This window comes from Balaenoptera ricei, chromosome X, assembly GCF_028023285.1.
Source record: "Balaenoptera ricei isolate mBalRic1 chromosome X, mBalRic1.hap2, whole genome shotgun sequence".
NCBI lineage: Eukaryota > Metazoa > Chordata > Mammalia > Artiodactyla > Balaenopteridae > Balaenoptera > Balaenoptera ricei.
This window is the reverse complement of record NC_082660.1, coordinates 8493324-8507267: the sequence shown is the minus strand read 5'-3', so window position 1 is coordinate 8507267 and position 13944 is coordinate 8493324. Positions and strand designations below refer to the sequence as shown.

The 13944-nt window shown below is 41.6% G+C and overlaps 1 protein-coding gene across 2 annotated transcripts in view; it reads left to right on the top strand.

Moving 5' to 3' along the window:
* The window catches only part of MID1 (midline 1), a 603969-nt gene that overhangs the window by 217591 nt on the left and 372434 nt on the right, over window positions 1-13944 (top strand). The window contains exon 1 of one of the 2 annotated variants that reach the window (XM_059911916.1): window positions 8813-8923. The exons of the other annotated variant lie outside the window; for it this stretch is intronic. The gene's annotated coding sequence lies outside the window, so the exon portion shown is untranslated. Of the gene's footprint in view, window positions 1-8812; window positions 8924-13944 lie in introns of those variants that run through there. 2 annotated transcript variants of the gene reach the window in all.

Below are 13944 nucleotides of genomic sequence, written 5' to 3'. Positions count from 1 at the left end.
GCATATGTTGAAATCCTCATCTCCAATGTGATGGTATAATTCTCATGATTGGAATTTGTGCCCTTATAAAAGAGGCCCCACAGAGTTCCCTAGCCCCTTCCACCAGGTAAGGATACAAGAAGTCTGCAGCTCAGAAGCAGGTGCTCACCTGACCATGCTGGCAGCCTAATCTTGGACTTCAAGCCCACAGAACTGTGAGAAATAAATTTCTGTTGTTCATAAGCCACCCACTCTGTGGTATCCTGTTATAGCAGCCCAAATGGGCTAAGACCTTAGGTTTATCTCCTGTTTTCTCATGATTAGACTGGGGTCCTGGTTTGGGGAAGGATACCAAGGAGGTGAAGTGCCCTTTTCATCACATCGTAACATGCTATCGCCCTCACTTATCACTGGTAATGTGTTCTTGTTGATTTCTAATGCCACTAAATGCACATTGCTCTTAATGTAAAAACAAGAAAATGCAATATTTTATATGTTTCACTATAACATAACTTTTGAAACTCTTCCAACCTTTAGTTAGGTTGCTGTTATCTACCCCCAAATATGAATGTGTCTGACACATAGTATTTAATCCATGTTACTTGCTAAGTGAATGAAAATCTCTATATCTGTCTCCAACCTCATCTATACCATAGGTCAGGGTCCCTGGGTGGGAAAAAGAGATATCTTAGGCAGCCTAGATACTAACCACTCCATAGTGCAACCACTCTTATCGATTTGGGTTTTAAAGCGTTACTTAAAAATAACTTCGGAAAGCTGTGATACATTTTCGTCCTCCTAAAAGGATGTTCGAAGTGTTCTTTTGATTTTGATATTCAACTGTGGTGTTGTCAACAGTGCTAATGTAGTGAGAGCTAAGCAGGTAGGAGTTAAGAGATACAGACCTTGGGAAATGGGGGGGGGGGCTGTTTAGAATTATTATTGTACAGTTGCTTATTTTCATTGCTCTTTGAGGATTTTCCCTCCTGCATGGTGTTTTGCCATCTCATTAAAAGAGCAACTCTCAAAGACATCATCCTGAAACACCTGCCTAGCGAAATGGAAAGAGGCAGGCTTTTAAGAGCTCTGGCTTTATTTTCTCTGTGGCTTGACCGAGTTTTCGTGCTTTACCCAAATTGACAGACGCAACTGCAAGTAAAGTGAACTGTTTAAAAATTCAGCTTGCTTGATTTTGCGGACCATGCATTCCCTCCAAGCTAAGTTTAAAAGGCCAGAATGATTGCTAGCCTTTGCTGGTGGCACTGGGGGCACTGGTGGCGTGGGGGTTGTTGAATGAAGGAGCCGGGTTCTCCTGTACCAGGGCCTGTGGGCAAATGATCTGCCACCGTGGGGAGGTGAGGGGGCAGGCTGATCCGAGGAAATAAGAGTTTCTCTTATTTCCTGTTCTTTTCTATATTGGTGGTTAATAATTTTAAACTGTCTTGGCATTTCGCGAGTTATTCAAAGGCCCCAAATCCTGGAGGGTGGGGTGGTTTGTGGGAGTGAGGTGGGTGGGAGAATCTGTCATTCTCGTTTTCTGTTTTGAGAGTAAACATTCTTGACTAAAAAGAAGGTGCAAAACACCTTCTCTCCCCCATCGACCATGGGCCCAAAATTCAGACGATGAGTCCGTGAGGGAAATAATGAACAATTTTCTAGCCTTTGTTCCGCTTCGGGTTCAAAAAAATATTACGAAAACCATGGGTGACAGAAAGGGCTTTTACAGGGACTTAGACACCTAAAAATCACTTTCAAATAGAATTTCAAAACAGAAACTCCCCAGGACAATTCATATACCACAGCAAATTGGGTGTTTGGGTACTTGGACACTGAATTGCAAAGGAAAGGTTTCTTAAGATAAGCGTTTGTGTTTCAAATTTCCCCCACTTGGCTCTTTATGATAACAGCTTTCATAAATAGCATAGCAGTTGAAACATTTATTATTGGAACAGAAATGCAATTACATGCAGATGTTGTCCTGTGATTCATTGCTTTGTGCTACACACATTTTCAAGCTGGAGGAAGAACAAGCAGGTCATCAAGTAAATGCTCTCGGCTGAGCTCCACCTACTCTCCTGACTTGAGTTATCTCATCTCTTCTGTAAGTGTTGCCACGATCTAGTCCTCCGTGGCCCTTCTTGGCAGCCTGTTTCATTGTGCAATTACTCCAACTACCGTCAAGAATGTCTTTTCATCCAACATAAACGTTCTTTACTTAATCCAAACCTGGTTCTTTCTCCAACATTCCTGTTCCAAGGCAGATAAAAAGACCACCCCATTTATTATTGTTTTTTTTTAGTTTGTCATCGTTTTTGCCTTTTGGTAATGTCACATAGTGATCAGAGCTATGAAGGTGATAAAATAGGACAATTGAGATGGAACCACTGGAGGTGGGATGGGTGGTGATGTCCTTTTGGGTTGTCATTTATCACGGATGGCCTCTTCCTGGAGAAAACTTTTGCATAAATTCTGAGGCTTTAGGGGTTAGCTGTGAAGATGCCAGGTGTATCCGTTTCCTATTGCTGCTGTAACAAATTATCATAAGCTTAGTGGTTTGAAACAGCCCAAATTATTTTTGTACAGGTCTTTAGGTCAGGAGTCCAACACAGGTCTCACTGGGCTAAAATTAAGGTGTCTCCAGGGCTGCGTCCCTTCTGGATACTCTAGGGGAGAATCTGTGCTCAGCTTCTAGAGCTCAGGCTCAGTAGTTGTGGCGCACGGGCTTAGTTGCTCCGCGGCATGTGGGATCTTCCCTGACCAGGGCTCGAACCCGTGTTCCCTGCATTGGCAGGCAGACTCTTGACCACTGCGCCACCAGGGAAGTCCCCCTGCTAGAGGTTTTAAGCAGAGGATGGCATGATCTGATGTATATTTTTAAAAGATGGTTTGGGATGCTCTGTGAAGAATAGACTGTGGAGAGGCAAGGGCAGAAGCAGGGAGAGCAATTAAGAAGCAATTACGGGGAATTCCCCGGCGGTCCAGTGGTTAGGACTCGATGCTTTCACCGCCTTGGGCCCGGGGTTCAGTCCCTGGTTGGGGAACTAAGATCCCACTGGAAGAAAAAGCAACTACAGTGATCTAGTTCAGACGTTCTCAACCAGGGGCAGTTTTGCACCCCAACCCAGCACCCAGGGAACATTTGGCAATGTCTGGAGACACTTTGGGTTGTCGCGACTTGGGGTTAAGGGGAGAGAGTGCCACTGGCATCCATTGGGAAGAATGATCCCGCGCTAAGTGCAGAGGCTGAGAAGCTGGAAGGGTCAGGAGCGAGAGAAAGAAGTAGTCAGAATCGGGATTCAGGGGCGTTTGCACACACAATCACCCATAACTAGGCTTTAGATTTCAGGGCTTTATCAAAGGAGGGAGGGGCCGTGGGGTTGACTGCAAAACAGACTAGATTGGAGAGCGAGGGGGTGCGGGGCACTTGGGGGAGGGAAGGAGAGGTGATATTTAGAGTGCTGGGCTATCCTCCAGGCACCCAGAAAGACACGCTGCAGGATTTTCATTGCATTCCGTATTGGCTCTCTTTTCCGAGTGCCTGTGCATTTGGTGTTTATCATGGTCTAGAATTGTAAACCCGGGGAACCCGGGTCCTATTTTCTTCTCCATCATCACTAGCTTGGTGACATTAGACAACTGAGTTAACCTCTCCTTGTCTCCATTTTCACCTGTGTCTAATTAAGACAAGATCTGCTTTATCAACCTCAGCTAGTTACAAAGAACTTGGGAAAAAAATTAAAGGGGCTATATGTGTATATTCTGCTTTGCAAAGTTTTGTTCCCTTTAATTTCATTATTGTAATCCTTCTTTTCAAGGTTTATTATATTTTTCACCAGTAATATTTTTATACCTAAAAGACAATATAATTGATAAATATTTAACAAATTGAGAAGGTAAATTATATTTTGGATTTTATTTCTATGACATTTTCAAGAATTACATAGTCCAATTCTTTTTGAATATTTAATAAGGAGACCAGTATAGTAACATTTTTGGCTAATTTAATTTTATTTATTTCATCAATTTATTCACTAGCACCTGTGTGGAAAGCAGTATTAAACGAACTAGGCCAAAATAGGGTCCCTCTTGCCTTCTGGGCACTTGCAGTAAATGTGAGTACCTTGCCATTCTGGGACAGTTCTCATAATGTAGAGAGTAGGGGTCTGCAAAGTATAGCCCAAGGTTGGCTGCCCTGGTTTGTAAAGAAAGTTTTATTGGAACACAGTCACGCCCATTCATTTACATATTATCTATGGCTGTTTTGGACCACAGTAGCAGAATTGAGTAGTTGCAACAGAGAAGCTTATGGCTGGCAAATTTGAAAATATTTACTATCTCGCTCCTCACAGAAACAGTTTGCTCACTCCTGACCTAGGGCACTTAGTCTTTTGGAAATTTCTGCTTTTGCTTCTGAATTTGCTCTGATTTCTTATTTCTGAAAATGTGGATCCCCAGTAAAGTAGTATTCTGAGAACGCCTATTTTCCAGTGCTTACATGGCTAATACCACCATACCAAAGGCTTTACAAGTAAAAGTGCTAAGCTGCCAGAATATATTCAACTTATAGGCTAGTATTACCTCAATATAGTTTTTCTACCATCCATTTTGTAGACCTTTCATTCCAATCTTCTGTTTATCACTGTTGAACACAAGCTTCTTTCTTAACGTCATTTTCCCCCAACTCTTCAAGGTCACTTTGAATTATAATACAATCCTCTGAGGTGTTAGCTATCCAATTTGGCACCATGTGCAAATTAAATCAACTTGCCTTTTATTTCACCACTCAAGTAACTGATAGAAATATTCAGAAGAGCCTGCCTCAGGACATACTTTTAAAATGTCACTGTTTCCCTCAAGGTTCAGCCAGACCCACTGATAATCTGTGAGTCCACATTTAAGCTCCCACTCTTCTAGAAATTGGATCTGGTCAGTGATTTCCAAACTTCAAATGCCAGGCATTATGCCATAGGGGTCGTGAATATGTCCACTGAATGGCTCCGTCCCTCCAGCCGGATGATTTGCCATAGCTGTCATGTCTTCATTCGTCACGTATTCTAGTTCTCCTGTCTTTCTCTGAAGTTAAGCAGGGCCAGAGGACTTGCTCTGGCCAATGAAAGGTGAGCGGAAGTTTGTGTCCTTTATGGAGTGAAGTTTTGAAAGGCACTTCATGATTCACCAAGTCCCTGTTTCCTGTCTCAGCAGCCGTGGAAGTACGTGTTGAAAGGAACCTTCATCAGCTTGGGTTCCTGAGTGACTATGAATAGGAGAACCGGCCATAGTGATCTGCATAAGTGTGCAGCGTGAGTGGGAGACACACCTTTGTTGTTGTAAGCTACTGAGATCTGGAGGTTGCTTGTTACCAGAGCATAACCTCACCCATTGTGCCTGATACAGCTCTTGAGCACCATAACATTTTTCTAGAAATCTCCGTTAAAGCTAGGGACCATTCTTTTTCTATGTATCCTTTTCTGTGTGTATCCCTCAGAGAACCTTATCCATTGGGCACACCAATTAAATGTTTAGTGCGTAGAAGTGAATTAATAATAGATTAATAGATAGATAGCTGGCTAACATATTTAGGGAATCTTTTTTATGCTTTTCCATCCCATTCATATATACAGAACTAATGATAAAATAACTCCATGTACATCCAGCTTCCTAAGTATCTTCAAGATGTTTTTCAGTTGAACATGCTGGCCCCCCTCAACTGTGAGATAAAAGGACATTGTCATTATGATGGAGGCATCCAGTTTTACCTTTCCCTGATATTTGCTTCATTTGGCTCAGCCCAGGTCTAACAAGTGTAATCATGGTAAGGCCAGCCTCTGACCAGTAAGAGTAACTTGCACTAACTATAGTGAGAGCACTAGCTTGGACATTTGCCTATTAGTATTTCTATACTGAGGTGGAACTTCAATTAAACATGTTTGTGTTACAAGAAATTTAGGGAAACATTAGAGTTTCACATTCCATAATACAGATGTGCACAGGCTTTTCTTCAAGGTTGTTAGCTTCATGAAGGGGGGACATGCCTCACTTGCTCATGGTTGTATTCCTAGAACCTAGCAGAATGCCCGGACCATAGAAGCATCAATAAATATGTGGAAGGATTTTTAAAAATCGCATTCGGTACTTTCCGTCGTCTGTGAGACACGCACCCATTTTTATTTCCATTTTGGAGGTGAGGCTCAGAAACATTATAAGCAACTCATGCAAGGTCACACAACCAAGGGACGGAACCAGAATGGAAGCATCTTCTGCCTCTAAGGCATTTGCTCTTTCTTGGATAGTGTGGTACACTCAGGGTTCAGTAGAAAGAGCAAACATTCTGTAGTCTGATGGACCGAGATTTGAATTATAGCTCAACTACTCATTAGTTATATGTCATTGGGAATTTCTCAAATCTGTCCCCTGATGTTTTCTTTAAACCACAATGATATTTTCTCCCCTTCAAATCGGTCTTGTATTTTATTTAGTCTCCCATAAGTGCTATTTTTTTGGCATGGTGTAATTATTCAGCTGTAAGTACTCTCTCATTGGGGTCCTCTATGGTTAGGTTGAATTCATGCTGCTTCCGTGACCCAGTCTTTCCCAAACCATTTCTTGAGGCATCCAAAATGGATTTAGCAGAGGGTTATATTCCCTCTTTGAAACAGGCTACTTTCAGATCCAAATTTCGTTTTGACCTTCCAATTCAATAATTATAGCCTAAGACATTTTATGTTTAAAGCCTAAATGATTGTTTGCTTAGAATTGTAAGAACAAATTTGGAGGCCAGCTTAAGGCACTTAAACGTTTAGCCTGCCCTGGAAAAAAATGCATTCTTTGTCTTGCATCGACATGTTAATAAAGTCTAAAGTTCCTGCACAAACAGAACTTGCTTCCGCGGGAATTATGAGAACCTAAAGGGTGCGGGATCATAAATGGACTATATTAGTGAAAGCCATTTACCTAGCATGACACACCGAGTTTTATTTAAGATTGATGAAAACCCAATAAGTAGGAAACACTAATATTCCTTCCAGTGGGGCAGTCAAGATGAGTCTTAACTTGATATAATAGAAATGTGTGTATTGTGAACAGAAGAACGTGTGCAATATTTGCAAAGTTATATTTTCGTAATATTTTTTAACCCAAATTTGTATTCAATAGAAATACGCTTGATATCTCATTTTAGGATCATTCTGGAGTTATGTAAAGGCAGTCATTTTAGCAGTAATTTATGACTTTATAAAGAGTATTTTAATCAGTTTGTGTATTGCCTTTAAACTCTCTGGACATGTGATTCCTAAAAATTATACCTGAACATGGAAAACTGCCATTTTAATGTTCTTCTGTCTCTTCAAGTTGACTCGGTTTTTGAAAATTCTCTTGGAAGTAAATTCTAGAAGATCTGGGATTTTGGATCTGCCACAGGTGGATCCCGAGATTTTGGACCAGTCACTTTGTCTCTGTGAGTCAATTTTGTTATCGTGAAAAGGAAGTAATAACACACACTTCCTATGGAGATATGAAGAGAAATTGTATGGAAAAGTCTTTACCCAGTGGAAAATGCAATCAAAGAGCAGTTACTCTTCCTGCCCCGTGTTTTTTGCACTCTCCCGCTCATAGCAGAAACCCTTCATCATTGGCTTGTGTTGGTGCTGGCTTCCATAGTGTGTAAACATTCATTCTCTCCCCTTTCCCAAGCAGAGACCTAAAACGCAACACTGAGCTATTTTTGCTAAGATTGGCATTACTCAAGGAGCAGTCAACCAGTGGATGAAATAGGAACAAATGATTCGTTTTAAGATAAGTTTCATTTAGCAGGCAATCTTCACCTCCAACACTCAGGTACTAAGTCTTGAGTCTGTACTTCATATTGAGACTTCAGTGGAATTGGTTAGACTTTAAAAGAATTATTACTTTCCTCCATGGTAGATAAATGTAGGGCGGAAGAGCCAATTATTAGACAATTGATGTGTTACACACTTACATTTAAAAACTGTTTTGAGCCTAGAGTTAGACCTTCCACAGAGTACTTTTAAAGATACATTTTCTTATCTTCTGAAGTCTAGGAGGTTGTTTAAAATTTTTTCCATGTAATTATGCAGATTCACAAGTCTTAGATTTCTTTCCTGAAACCATCAAATAACACTTCAATATGTGGGCTCAGGAGGGTTATTTCGGGGAATAAATAGATGTCATTATGTGTCATTTCGCCCATCAAAAAAAAAAAAAAAACAGTAGCAATTACTGCATTGTAAAAGGAGTAAACTCAAAATGATCTTATTGCATAATCTACTAAAGGCCTGGGAAAGTTGAATAACTCTTAGTTACTCTGCTCAAATAAGGCATTGGAGTCTTACTTGACAGAGGTTTGTTCGTGTTCTTTTCCCATCACATGTTCTATTTGCTTCTTTGAAAATCATTTCAAGACAAGTTATATCCTATGCTTCGGTTTTCCTCTCTACAGTGTCTTTATATAATATAAGGTCGGTCATAGCTCATGATATAAAATACTAGCTGTTGACTCACACTAGAAGAGCCAATTTTACAGACTGCCGGGATAAAGATGATTTTAATTAAATCGCACAAATCCCTTTGTACTGCAACCAAACCATACGCAGGCTGGCTGACTCTGAGCCATTCTGGCGTGTGGAGAGTTAACCGGGTTACCGGGCTTCCTAGTTAACTTCTTTCACCAGGAATGCAATTCGTGTTTACCTATATAAGGAAACCTGTTAGGCTGACCTGAGTTTGGCGGATTTTTGCGCTGACTGGGAGGTGTGGAAGCACACAGCCTGGAGAGGGGGAGTGATTCCGAGCTGGACAGAGCAAGCTCCCTGAACGCCCCAGTCATTCAGCTGACCCGAGGCAGCCTGCTTGGAGGACCTACAGGTTTGCCTCTTCCAGATCACAGTTGAGGAACAAAAACCCCGTCCTAGGAAAAATGGGGAAGCCGGTGAGTCTTACCGATCTCTCTCTGCTTGCTTCTGCTAAGGGGCACGCCTCATTGCTCTCACCCAGGAAGCAAAGGGAGAGGCGTCGCTCAGCCTCTCACTCCACAGCTCCTTCCTGAACAAACACAATGCTTCGCAAATACCTCCAGACAACTTTTCCTGCCTGTTTTGTACCCCAAGAATCCACAGAGGCAGTGATTTTCGCTCCTTAGACATTCCAGAGAGTGTTTTTTTTTACTAGCCAAGAGTTTCTCTCCCACCGCGATGAGCAAACTTTCTCATCTTTGTTGCACTCTGAAAGAGTGGAAATGAGCCCTGGGGTGCTTTGCGAGAAGGCTGAGTCCCCCAAGGAAGTAATAGTAAATCTAAGTGGGGTTCTTAAAACCACAGGCAGTGTGATAGTCTGCAGAAGTGCAATTTGTCACTAAAAAGGCAGTCTGAAGGTATCATTTTTCATTCATGCGGCAGCAAAATCCTTGCATCCTGCACATGTAATAAAGGACACCTTCTGAGACACTGAGGAAAGAAAGAAGCCGAGCGGGGCTCTTTGTTCTAGACAATGTAAAGAAGCCCACTCTTGTATTTTGACAAGTAGCGTATGTCTATTTATACATAAGGCAAGAACGATGAATAAAGGCTTTATGTCAAAGGCATTGCAGTCGATTGAGTTAAATTTTGGCTCTATTCTATATGTAGACAAAAATTGAAATCTGAATGTAATTAAACATGGAAATGTGAAAGTGTTTAACAGACTTGCAGGGGAATTTTAGTAATACTCGGGAATGGTCAATTATCAGAGGCAACTGAGTGAGAAAGAAGAAAAAGCTATTCCAGCTGAGTTCTGGGGCGTAGGTAAAACTTTTGAAAAGAAAGTCGATTTTTTTTTTTTAATAGTATAGCCATCCAAAATGGTTTTGGAATTGGGTACAAATTTTTATTTTTTTATGGCAAGGTGGTTTTGTTAATTGAGTGAGCTTGGGTAATTGTTTTGAACGATTTGACTGTTCATCTCGCAGAGAAATATTGTCGTTTTCTGTCGCAGCGACTTAATCCTAAGGGTTTGGGGAGCAGGCAAGTGGCACAAAGACCCAATTTCCAATTTCTCATATTAAGAAATTATTATTTTTTAATTAATTTCAAGAGAAGTAATCAGCGCAAGCAAGCAGATTTGAGAGAATGGCCACTTTTTTAAAAATTGCAAGTCATGGTCCATTCCCTAGTGAGGCTATTGGTTCAATACAGGGATTGGCAACTGCTTATTCATAAAAACAAAAGCTATGGCCAGTTTTATTTAGCGCTCTCGACTTGAAAAAGCCTTACTGTTCGCGGTAACACAGTTTAAATGAAACCTGCTCACCTCGATGGGAATGAAACCGAGAAAAGCAGTGTGTGTAATACAGTAGATGTCTTAGTAAATAAAATTAATAACACAAGCAGCAGAACTGAGAAGACTAATGCAAATGTTTTAAAGCTTGTTATCTCCTAGGTGCTGCTCAGAAAAACAGGAGTCTTGATATTGTATTGCTTTTGATGGGAATTAGCAACCCAGGAGACACAAAACACCATTTTAAAATACACGGTTAATAACAGATGTTTACACCGGCTTGTCTCACCCTGCCGAAGAGATGGCCCCAAGCCAAATCAACTAGCACGTCTGCCATTTTTTCTGTGAGTTGATATGTACGCAGTTATTATACACTAATTACATCAACAGCCAAAGGAATATATAACCAGAAAGATAGATAAGTCTCCTAGGGTGAGGAGCGCTGGGGGTAAGCTTGGGGTTTGGGGAATCTCCTGTTTCGAGTTCTCCTTGCCAGTGTCTTATGAATTACTGTCAATGACTGGGAGCCCTGACTCCTGAATCTACTTACCTTTGGCTCCTCAGGCAGCTCATTTGGGGGCAGTAATAGTGATTATTGTATTTAACACCTGGCCATTAATAGAGTTCCAGGAAGATTCCTTCTTGAAGATTAAAGTTATTTCAGTGTCAGAACTAATCCTGCAATGAGAGGCAGGTAGGATGTGGTGGTGTTGCATTAGCTCTTTTCGAGTCACTGGTGCTGCGTGCTTGTGTGGACGTTGGAACCATTCGGCAGCCTCCTTAGGTCTGTGAGATGTTAGTAAGTGTCCTGGTGAAGGAGGATGAAAAATCCTGGGGGCGGAAAAAGAGAGTAACGGAGCATTAATACGGTCCTTTGCTAATGTGTGTTGTGACTCCCCGAAAAAGTGCAGCATATGGAGTATGGTTTGCTGCCAATTTACCTGATGGCTCCATTTTTTCCTGATCATCCCGAGGAACATTCTCTAAGGCAAAGCTTCCCAACAGATGGGCCACAGAGTACTGGTAGATGATCAGTGGGTTGCAGACATGCCCAGGACTTGATCCCTCTTGGCATCTGGGTCATCTAGCTGTGCCTGGGCTGGGCGTATCCCCCTGAAGGCTATCCGTGGACCACATAGCTTCCTCAGTTTGCCCCAGTATGTTGTACAGATAGGGTCAATTGCTATATCTGTCATGATGTGTAAAAGCTAGGAAACCGTCTTTGGCAATCCAGGCCCAGAATACAGATAGAGCCAGTCAAAGTTCAACTACACGGTGTTAACCCGAGCCTTGGGGCTCAATGTGATGGCAAATACCCTAATCTTTATCATCTTTCATGCTACGGTGGGGATGTCAAGGTCCTCTGTATGTTATCCAGTTTTCCCCCTTTATTCTATAAAGAATTTAAATAAGTATTTGTGCGTGTGTTGCTGTCGTCGTCATTGTTGTTCTAGTCTTAAAGATCTCCTGGAAAGCTGATGGCAAAGTGTTTCCTCCCGGGATCCTTTCTAACGTTTTGTTATCATTTATACTTCCCTTTCTCAAACTGCTATCACAGTGTGTTTGGCTGAGATTCTCCTGCTGCCAGTGTGGCCTAGTCCAGAGGCAATGACATAAAAGAACCTGGTTTCAGAAGTTATTTATCAATTGTAAATTCTTTCCTTAGACCCTGTACCAAATTTGTACACAGCATTCCTATCCCTGGTGAACTTTCTCTGGCTTTCTCTGCCTACCATTTGACATCAATTACCTTTTCAAAAACATTTTGTGTTATTAATTCCTGTTACATTCATTCAGCAAATATTTATTGAGTGCCTTTTGAAGTCCTATGCTAAGTACTCGGGAGGAAAAGCGGGCATACAAGAGACAGATGAATTTAAACCAAATCTTCATGCAACTGATAGCATTTCCGCAAAGAGAAGTCTCATTGCCTGCACGGTGTGCAGCATTTGAAGTATGATTTGCTACAAACTTACTCGACCACTCACTTTTTTGGCTGATCGTCCTGAGGGACACTCTTGAAGTCAGAGCTTTCCAGCTGCTGGGCAGAAAACAGGTAACACACAGGTCAAGATGTTCATGCTTTCTGGTCACTACCAGATGATTTCCAGGTCAGAACGTGTCCGGTAGATGCCCTGCAGAGCGTCTCTTAGTGACAGGGAGCTGGATGATACCTATTTATATTTTGCTGATGTATTCTTCAAGGCCACATTTTCTTGGATTGTCAGGGGTTCCTAGGGCACCACATTAAGAAGAGAGGTTTCCAGAGTACTAGGTGACTCGAGAGCTTTTATACTGGCTTTTAACCACTGGAAATTACTAATTGTCCAGGGACAATTCTTATGAGGCTGGCAGGAGCACCATGCTGTTACTTGTAGGGTTGTAGATGTGAGGCTCAGAGTCAGGGACCGCGAATCAATAACTGCTTTGCGCCAGTAGGATTTTCCAAGTATCTAGGACATTGGCAAAACCAATTTAAAATCTATTTATATTTGAAGAAAGCTTGGCTGGCGAGGTGATAGACACGACTAGACTAGGACTTCTAGTTAAATGTAAAAGTACATTTCCATTGTTTAATTAATTGCTTGCAATCACATGGAAGGGAATCTTCTGTGAGTGAAGCTTTCGGAGAAATTAAGTTACTTTATGTACAGTTGCCCAGGGTTCAGTTAATTTTGATTTTTATTTAAAAGGAAAATGAAAATGACTAGCAGTGCTTTGTGGAATGTAGCATTCTCAGCTATGCTGGCTGCTTGATAGCTGGATCTGCATAAAGATTGGCTCCAACTGCACACACTGTCTTGTGAGTTGCTCTTCACTTGTCTAAACTTGAGACAGAGATGAAATTAAGCAGAACCCCCTCAATTTGACAGTTTGAGTTTTAACACGTGACAGAATTGGAATTTTGGTCAAAGAGCTCGAGCCAGGAAATCCTGCATTACTTATAGCTATTGTTCTGCAACAGAGGCCTTGGTTATTTAAACCAGAATTATTCCCCCCTCCCCCATGAGTATCTAATTGTGCAGCTATTTCGATCTGTACTGACAGAGCCATCATGTATTGCCTTGGGGAACAAAACAGTACATAAACTACTAGAGAACAGATAACAAGTTTATTCGAACTGATATACTTGGCTTAAAGCTAAGAAACAAAAGAATAGCAGTGTTTCCTAAGTTTCTTCCAAAGTAGTGGATGGTGGCTTTGGCTAAGTCATCTTAAACTTCTCTGGGATTCAATTTCCTCATCTATCACTGGAGACATAAATACACAATTCACTGGACAGTTATGAGTATTGAAAGCACCTAGCACAATGTTGGGCAGGAGGCCAATCAATAAGTATTAGTTGGATGTGAAATGTGTCGGGGTGGATGAGGCATCCTCGAGTAAACAGTTAAGGGGTGGGGACTTCCCTGGTGGTCCAGTGGTTAAGACTCCGAGCTCCCAATGCAGGGGGCCCCGGTTCGATCCCTGGTCAGGGGACTAGATCCCACATGCCGCAACGAAAGATCCCACGTGCGGCAAAAAAAAAAAAAAAAAAAAAAAAAAAAAAAGGCAATTAAGGGGTTGAAGAAGTAGAAGACGAACACTGGTGTCCCATATGTCATTTTGCCCACTCGGTGATTTAAAATATGCTTTTCACTGAAGCATGATATACTTTCTAATGTCTTGTACCAGGTCCTCTTTTCTAATTTGTGTTAC